Consider the following 8,656-nt stretch of genomic DNA (forward strand, 5'->3'; position numbering starts at 1 on the left):
TATCACACCGCCTATGGGAGAAGAGCTGACACATGCAGAGGTGGCGGGGCAGACAGGAGACTGAACACCAGACAGAATTAATTAGTGGAGCCTAGTGCCGGAACGTGTTCCGGTAATAGGCTCCGCTGTGGTACCCAGCACGGATTTCGAGGACAGCCGGAGGTATGGGCTCTTGTCAGTTGCCAGCGGAGAGAGCAAGCGGGATGGGGAACCGCTGAATCCGCTACATGCGCGCTGCCTCTGGACACAGACAAGGAGGAGGGAGGGGAGCACTTGGAGCTTCGGCGCCCCCACATCTGCGGCGCCTGGGTGCATAGCACCCCGTGCACCCTGCCAAGGATCGGCCCTGGTAGTACAACAGCTACAACACCATTTAGACACCCACAAACTACTGGACTCACTAAAATCGGGTTTCCGCCAAGGTCATGGCACGGAAATGGCACTTCTCAAAATATGGGATGATGCTCTTGAAGCAGCAGACAAATGGAAAATCATGTCTTCTGATACTGCTGGACCTTAGTGCGGCCTTTGACACAGTAGATCACAAAAGGTTGCTGACTCGGCTCACAGAAGTAGCCAGAGTCGCTAACTCTGATCTACCATGGTTCACATTATTCCTGGAAAATCGATCCCAGATAGTGAATCTGGGACCGTTCACCTCTGAAGCACGTACTCTCACATGTGGAGTCCCTGAAGGGTCTCCCCTGTCTCCCGTGCTATTCAATATCTATATTCGCCCACTTCTCAAAATTATCAGTAACCAGGATCTACTATACCACTCCTACGCTGACGACAGTCAACTCTACTTCCGAATAAACAACAAAAAGGACCAACATGTCGGACTAGAAAAATGCCTCACTCTGATAGACAACTGGATGACAGACAGTCACCTTAAACTCAATGGATCAAAAACAGAACTCCTTCTGCTCCACGCAAGCAAAAAGAGACTTGCTGGGACGACATGGACGCCCCCGCCCATATTGGGACAGACCATTACACCAAGCACCAAAGTCAAAAGTCTTGGTGTCATTTTTAATTCCGACATGACAATGGATGCACAAATTGGGTCCGTAGTCAGCAGATCCCACCATCTTCTACGGCTGCTACGAAGACTCGTGCCCTTCATCCCGGGAAGAGACACCGCAGTAGTGGTAGGTACAATAATCAACTCCAGGCTCGATTATGCCAACTATCTTTACCTCGGTCTCCCAAAATACCAGATCGCTCGTCTACAAGTCATCCAAAACACGGCGGCACGACAGGTAACAGAGAAAAAACCCTGGGAATCAATTACCCTGTCCCTGAGGTCCCTCTATTGGCTGGCCGTAAAGGACCGAGTCACATTCAAGGCCCTCTGCCTGACGCACAAATGTGTTCAAGGAACCGCCCCCCAATATCTATGCAAGAAAATAAAACACCACAACCCCAATCGCGTTCTTCGGTCCACTAACCGAAATCTACTACAAATCCCCAAGGCCCGCTACAAGACCAAAGGAAAACGAAGATTTGCAGTCCAAGGACCACGACTGTGGAACGCATTACCAACCGATATCCGAACAAAGAGAATCCCCTGGCTTTTAGGAAAAAACTCAAGACCCATCTTTTCTGAAGGCTAAATAGAAGGAAATGGATACCAAGCGCCTTGAGGCGATTTAGTTCGCATTTGTAGCGCTATATAAGTTATTCACTCACTCACTTCACCCAAAGGCGTGCTAAACAATGCCAAGAACCAGGCAAGAACAGTAGTCATGTAAAAAGTCAAATATTTGACCCCTTTCACACTGTCACTGCTCCGCGTTAGCGGTAAAACGCTGCTAGTTTTAGCGGCGCTTTACCGTCATTTAGCTGCGCTTTTCTGCTGCTAGCTGGACGAAGAAAGAATTAAATGCGGCCAAAAAGCGCCGCTTCTAAAGTATTTGGCAGCTGTGCCCGTTCATTTCATTGGACAGTGGCAGTGGAGGAGCTCTTAAACTGCTCCAAAGTTGCTGCTTGCAGGATTTTTTCTAACGTCCTGCAAGCACACTGGGGCTGCAGGGAATGCGTTTTTCAGGTGCGTTACAGGCGCTATTTTTAGCCCTTTAGCGCCTGAAAAATGCTTCCAGTGTGAAAGGGGTCTAAGGCAGTCTCCTTACTCATCGATGAGCCAAAAGTGTGCAGTACCCACGCCACAGAGTTCCTTTATAAATGTATGCGTCACATGTTCTACACACTTTCTCTGATGTCTGTGTGCCATTCGGACGGACAGGCTGTGCCGCTGCCCACTCCACCAGTCAGCGTACCTCTGTTACCTCACTACCAGTAACAGAATGGGGTCCCGCTGAACACATAGCACAGACCTCTTAGGCCGCGTACACACGGTCAGTCCAAACCGATGGAAACGGACTGAAGGACCTTTTCATCGGACCAAACCGATGGTGTGTGGGCCCCATCGGTCAGTTATCCTTCGGTCAAAAATTTTAGAACTTGCTTTAAAATTGAACCGATGGACGCCTAACCGATAGGTCAAAACCGATGGTTACTATGCAAAAGCATCGGTTAAAAACCCGCGCATGCTCAGAATCAAGTCGACGCATGCTTGGAAGCATTGAACTTCATTTTTCTCTGCACGTCGTTGTGTTTTACGTCACCGCGTTGGACTCGATCGTTTTTTTAACTGATAGTGTGTAGGCACATCAGACCATCAGTCAGCTTCATCGGTTAACCGATGACAACGGTCCTTTGGACCGTTCTCATCGCATGGACCGACCGTGTGTACGCGGACTTACATGCTCTCACTTACTGTACAAAGTGGCCAGGCATAGATCACTGTAACACTCAGAGCTTTTTTTCTCAGGAAATAGGTGCAGGAACTCAACCATGATCCCGGTCAGATTTCACAAACAGTAGAAGGGTCTTAAAGGGGCATTAAATACCAGGATTGCATTACATACAGAGTACATAGTTCAGGGGGGTTACACACAGAGTGCAGAGCTGTCACTTGTAAACACAGAAACCAGACTTCTGTGTTTACAAGTGATTGTGTTGAGCAGGCACCAAAGGGTCTGAGCCAGAGGTGGTGAAACTGAGTTCCCCCAAGTTCTCCCTGAAAAAAAGCCCTGGTAACACTATACCACGTCCAGGACCAATAGAGATGGACAGCTATGGAATGGAGTCCAAACACTGATCCCCTCACCGATTAGGTACCACGCCAATGACTGGTTGCTGCTTCTCTTCATAGTTACTCATGAACCTTTGCTGTACCGATATTACCCATATTGTGGTTAAGGACCCAAGTTTTTTATTAATATGCAAGGAACTGACATGCACCCCTTTGAATTACTTCAGACCAGGCACTGAGCAGTAGAATCAACATTTCCCATGGATTTGGCAACATGCATAAACATTCTGTTCCTAACTGAACCTAACTGTGGCTGCCCCAAGTTACCTGAACAGGTGAAGTCTCATATGCCCCGTACACACGATCGAAATTTCCGATGGAAAAAGTCAGAAATCATGTTATTTCACTTGTCATGCGATTTAATGCATTCTGGAACACATCTGAAATTGCATCAGTGTGAACCAGGGCTTCAACTGAACCCTTCGTCCAGGCATCTATTGAAACATTTTCCCTCCATTACTTTTCTGGGGGCAAACCAAAATGTAAGATTTTCTTTTACTTTCACTTTCAATGACAAATGTAATGCCGCGTACACACCATCACTTTATGTGATGAAAAAAAACAACACTTTCTGTGAAGTAAAAAATGACGTTTTTGAAACTTCAATTTTCAAAGACGAAGTTGCCTACACACCATCGTTTTCTCACAATGATCTTGCAAAGTGAGGTTACGTTCCACCACGTTTTACCATTGAAGCTTGCTTCATAAGTAGCTTCTGGGCATGCGTGGATGAAAAAACGTCTTAGAAAACGACGTTTTTTGCTACACACGGTCAATTTCTGTGAAGTAAAAAGTGCACTTTTGAAAAACGACACATAAAATTGAAGCATGCTTCAATTTTTTTTGGTCGTTTTTTACAAGACATAAAACGACGTTTTCCCCCACACACAGTCAATTAAAGTGACGTTTTTAAAAACGTCATTTTTTTTCATCACATAAAGTGATGGTGTGTACGCGGCATTAAGAGAGAGCAACGGTAATAACAACCTAATAGGTGTTCTAATCCCTCTCCACTCTGTCCAAAACTAGAAAAAATTGTTTTGACTTTAGTACTTAAAGCTAGGTGTCATATCCTCTCTTGACGATGACTCACCTTATTCTATGTAAGGGATTGTGAGATTTATCGGAACTCTGTTAACATACTTCCTTTTTGTATTGTCACTCATCATTACTTGTTTGTTTTTTATTCTGAGTCTGGGAATTTGAACTAATCATACTTGATAGTCTATTATCCAACAGATATAATTTTCTAATGCTGGTTTTTGAAAAGGATGGGTATTCTCAACTCCCCTCTCCTTCATAAAGAAACATTATTTTCATCTGAACCAGCTTTTCTCAAACTTTTTACTCTAGAGCAGTGGTTCTCAACCTCTCTAGTGCCGTGACCCCTTGATAAAATGTCCTAAGTTGTCGGGACCCCTACCAGTAAAATTCTTTTCGTAGCCTGGGTTGTCAGCATCCAAGGCAAGGCAAGTAATTTGCGGCCCTAACCCAAGGACATTTATTGCTCCCCGAGTCTCTTCCACTCATACAGTATTGAACCCCTTTATGGTACATGCATTTCTATAGGACACTCACTGTCTTCGACTTTGTGGTGTTTCATAGCACTGACACCTATGCCAGAATCAGGAGATAGGGTCTCCTCCAGCCCCTCCCACTTCACATTCCTCACCAGTCAGCTGACCTCTAGTCTCTGCCCCCCCCCAGCCATGCCGTGAACTGAATGGGCGGCTGCTGAGCGGGTGGCCGCTGGTTTCAGGGACAGCCTTGCTGAGCGGCCACAATAAGACTGGGAGAGCGGTGCAGGCTTCAAGAACAGCTCAGGATTTGGTGACCCCTGGCAAATCATCATTTGACCCCGAGGGGGTCCCGACCCCCAGGTTGAGAACCACTGCTCTAGAGGAACCCTTGAAATAATTTTCAAGTCTCAGCGAGCCACTGCTAAAACCAATTGATTGGGGGACAGTGGGAAAAATGGTCATCAGTGGTCAATGGAAAGAATGTCTCCCTACAGGTACCTAAACAGATTATTGGTGTAGCGCTACCCCCTCAGGAGCCGCTGGTTAGATTTGGGATCTACTCTCATTAATTGACTCACCCCCTTTAATTGACTCGAACCCTCCCTTGGCACACCAGATAAATGCAATAGTATTGTGACCCCCTACTTGGCTGGGGCCACAATAGCATACATAAAACATGCAATGGTAATACAGTAATATTTTTACCTTTTTCAGTTGACGGCTCCCAAAAGTAAACACACCTCACACAATGAATATATTCAAACCAAAAGAATAACTTTACTTTGAGTATGGTAAAGAGAATAAAGGGGTTTGAATAACAGGTCAAACATAAATAGGTATTAACATAAAAATGACTCTGCAAGGGCCCTTGCAAGAGTCAGCAAGTAAAGACAAGAAAATCTAAACTACAAGGATAATATTGCTAAGCATCAGTTAGTCTAGGCAGTCTATGCTCGCAAGCTCCCCCTAGCGGGCAAAACAGCTAATGTAGAACTCTTTGCCAGGCCTGGCTCAAGCAGCCCCCGAATGTCTCCTAAGGACAAAGTTTATGTTGCAGCCGTTGGTGCACTTTTTAAATTGTAATCCAAAAGGGTAAAAGAGGGAATAAACTCAGTCAAAAAGGGTATGATGAATACCAATGCTGATGAACTGATCTCCAGTCAGCGTCAGTCAACTCTGCTGGTATAACTCTCAACTTGTTAGGCCTCTCTGATTCAGTCAGAGATCAAACACATGGCTCCGGTTTATGGAGTAACACTAAGTTATACGCTGAAGTGGGATTTGAAATTTGGGCATGTGCCCTCTCACCCGAGCAGGCCCGATCCGTCCTTCACACAGACGCACCGATCAGTCACTGCTCCACAACACACGGTCTCCGGTATCAGACTCTACACTGCTACAATCATCAGCTGGCGAGCTTCTCCGATCTCTTAGAACACGAGCTGGACATCCTTGGTCTTGCTTCCCTCCGGATGGTTAGTCTTCCGGTGGATCCAGGTCCAGGCTTCCGGCCTAGCAGCTCGGCTGTGGTGCTCTCCACAGCTCTGCAGAGGAGAAGATGCAGGTCCCAAGAGGGCGAAGTCAGTTCCTCCCTGTCTTTAAGTAACCTCCCCCATAAGTCTGTGCGGAGGTATCATGTGCTCCAATAAGGCAGGGCATTGTGGGAAGTGTAGTCTGTCCCTACTAAGTGTCAATGGAGTCCATATCTCCCAGTACTTCTGATCCCACAATGCATTGCTTTTAAAGAAATATCAACATATATGAACAAATGTGGCTGGAGCTCCAGTGGGGATTCAGGCTATCAGTAGTCCATGATAGTGTGACTCCGCTACATTGGTATCATACCACTGACTCTACCAAATTGAACTGGCACTATGCAGGCACCATCGAATGGGAGTTCAAGCACCTCAAAGAACCCCTAGAAATCTCTTGAGGATCCCTCGGGTTCCATGGAACACTGACTCCACTTATGTTTCTCTTCAGTGTTGGTGGCTCTTCTTCTAGTAGAATTCTTAGACTTTACTTGTCACTCCAAATGCCTGTTCCTTATGCCAGACAATGTTTGTGGTTCTATAGTACAGTGGTTCTTAACCTCAGTCCTCAAGTACCCCAAACAAGCCATGTTTTGGAAATTTCTCTTAGATAAAAAAGCTGTCCAAAATACCAAGCCATTGTCTCTGTGAATGGCCAAGAAAGATACAGTAAAAAATTGTAAAGGGCTCTCGCGCCTCCAAGTGAAAACGATGAATAATTATAAAAAATTGCTGCTCAATCTAAGTGTAAATAGATATATGTATAAATAATATACTATGTACCAAAGTGAATAAGGATAAAAAGTGATAAGCGCAATAATAAATGAGCTCCTTGGATATAGGACTCTCTGCTTTCACTGATGGTGGAGATCAACTGTGTATCTCTCACAGTCAAGGCTCCTCCTGGTGTCCAGCAATGTGGGCTAAATCTCCAGAATAATCCTCGGTAGTGCTCAGGGTAAATAAAAGAAACTTCCCATGGTGAAATACGTAGTAAAAAATGTAACAAAGAATAAAAATGCTGCTTACAAAGGTAAAATTCATATAGACAATTCTCACTATACTTCCGGTGTTTTTCTTGGTACTTCCGGCCCCACCATCAGTGAAAGCAGAGAGTCACATATCCAAGGAGACATTATCATTATAAGAAGGTAAGCGCTCTGTGAGCTCATTTTTTGAAGAACTACTGTATTTATTGGTGTATAACACTCAGTTTTTTACCCTGATTATAGAGGGTAAACTCTGCCTGCGTGTTATACGCAGGGGCTGTGGACGTTTTTTTCCCTGAAACTTCCCTCTTAAAGTTAGGGTGCTTGTTATACTCCTGTGCGTGTTATACGCCTATAAATACGGTACTTAGAAAATCACAGGAAGAACACTATTTCATTCACAAAGATTGTTCATCATTATATCATCAGTTTAATGGGACATGTGTGTCACTTCAGCTTTTTCAAGCATTTATAGGATATTTATTTATTTATTTACATTTAGCACTTGTCGTGTTCATAGATTTATTATTGTGCTTATCACTTTTTATCCTTAAGAAAGATACAGTGCCTTGAAAAATTATTCATACCCTTTGAAATGTTCCACATTCTGTCATGTTACAACCAAAAACGTAAATAGAGTCCACCTGTGTGAAATTTTATCTCAGTATAAATACAGCTTTTCTGTGAAGCCCTCAGAGGTTTGTTAGAGAACCTTAGAAAACCAATAGCAATGGAAAGAGTATGGCACAACTGCAAACCTGCCAAGACATGGCTGTCCACCCAAACTGACAGGCCGGAGAAGGAAAGCATTCATCAGAGAAGTAGTATTTTATGTAATAGACCAAACCAAAGTGGCACATAATTGTTAAGTGGAAGGAAAATGATAAATGGTTATCAAAATGTTTTACAAATAAATATGTGAAAAGTGTGGCGTGCATTTGTATTCAGCCCCCCTGTCTCTACCAGCTTTGCACATCTAGGGAGTGACATTTTTGCCCATTCTTCTTTGCAAAACTTCTCAAGCTCTGTCAGATTGGATGGAGAGCGTCTGTGAACAGCAATTTTCAAGTCTTGCCACAGATTCTCAATTGGATTTAGGTCTGGACTTTGACTGGGCCATTCTAACACATGAATATGCTTTAAACTAAACCATTTCAATGTAGCTCTGGCTGTATGTTTAGGGCCGTTGTCCTGCTGGAAGGTGAACCTCCACCCCAGCCTCAAGTCTTTTGCAGACTCTAACAAGTTTTCTTCTAAGATTGCCCTTTATATGGTTCCATCAATTTTCCCATGAACTCTGATTCAGCTTCCCTGTCCCTGCTGAAGAAAAGCATCCCCATACCATGATTCTTTCACCACCATGTTTCATGGTGGGGATAGTGTGTTCAGGGTGATGTGCAGGGTTTTCCGCCACACATAGCGTTTTGCTTATAGGCCAAAAAGTTCATTTTTGGTCTC

The sequence above is a fragment of the Rana temporaria genome, chromosome 1 (genome assembly GCF_905171775.1).
Source record: "Rana temporaria chromosome 1, aRanTem1.1, whole genome shotgun sequence".
NCBI classification, from domain to species: Eukaryota; Metazoa; Chordata; class Amphibia; order Anura; family Ranidae; genus Rana; species Rana temporaria.